This window comes from Rhinoderma darwinii, chromosome 6 (assembly GCF_050947455.1).
Source record: "Rhinoderma darwinii isolate aRhiDar2 chromosome 6, aRhiDar2.hap1, whole genome shotgun sequence".
Taxonomy (NCBI): domain Eukaryota; kingdom Metazoa; phylum Chordata; class Amphibia; order Anura; family Rhinodermatidae; genus Rhinoderma; species Rhinoderma darwinii.
In genome coordinates this window covers 45,108,527-45,109,597 of record NC_134692.1, presented here as the reverse complement: position 1 = coordinate 45,109,597, position 1,071 = coordinate 45,108,527, and positions in this window count along the sequence as shown.

The following is a 1,071-nucleotide window of genomic DNA, read 5'->3' as shown; positions in this document are numbered from 1 at the left end:
CATGTGAAGCTGAGTGCAGCATGTAATGGGCAGTGCTGCACAAACCCTGGGGCACTTTACATTTTTTTTCTACCCCCTCCATTATTTCAATATTGGTGCCGTTATATTTGGCGCCCAATAATTAAATAACCCACTGAACAATCAACGGGGCGTGTACTGGCAAGGGGGCGTGTTACTATGGCTGTGACACTGTCCAATCCGATATGGACAGTGCCACAGCAGGAGAGAGAGTGTGCGATTGCAGTCTTTTCACCCGAACAGGCAAGGGGGCGTGTCTCTGCTACGGACAGTGTAAGCGCTCCCCAGCTCTTACACTGTTCGTAACAGAGAGACGCACACTTGCCAGTTCGGCAGACAAAGTACAAGACTGATCTCTCACAAGAGCTGAAGAGATGAGTGAGGGCTCCCCCTTGGCTGTTCGGGTGAAAAGACTGCAATCACACACTCTCCTGCTGTGGCACTGTCCATATCTGATTGGACAGTGTCACAGCCATAGTAACACGCCCCCTTGCCATTACACGCCCCGTTGCCTGTTCAGGGGGTTAAATATCGGGCGCCAAATATAACTGCACCGATATCTAAATAACGGAGGGGGGCATAAAATGTTTTTAAAGCGCCCCAAGGTTTGTGCAGCCCTCCCCATTACATGCTGCACTCAGCTGCACATGTATGGGGAGGTGAAAGGTTCTCTTTAAGCTCTAAGCTCTTGTCCTTTATATTCTAATCTGCTTTTTCCGGAAATAAATATATCGGTGTATGGACTCAATACAAAGTCTATGAGCCCGTACTCCGATACATCGACTTTCCGGAAAAAGACAAACAGAAACTAAGCAGCTGAGCGCTCACACGAGCACTTCAGCTGCTTCGTTCTAGCGATTGTTGGGGGTCTCCGTGCGTGGACCCTCACCACCATGTCAGAAGTTTGTCGAATGTTTAGCTACACTTTAAAGTCATGTTGTATTACATTTCCCCTTGGCAGTGAAAAGGCAACCATTCTTACTTTCTTTGTGAAAATATTGTTTCTATTAATTTCATAGATGTACACATTAAAACCAAAAAATGCCAAACCAC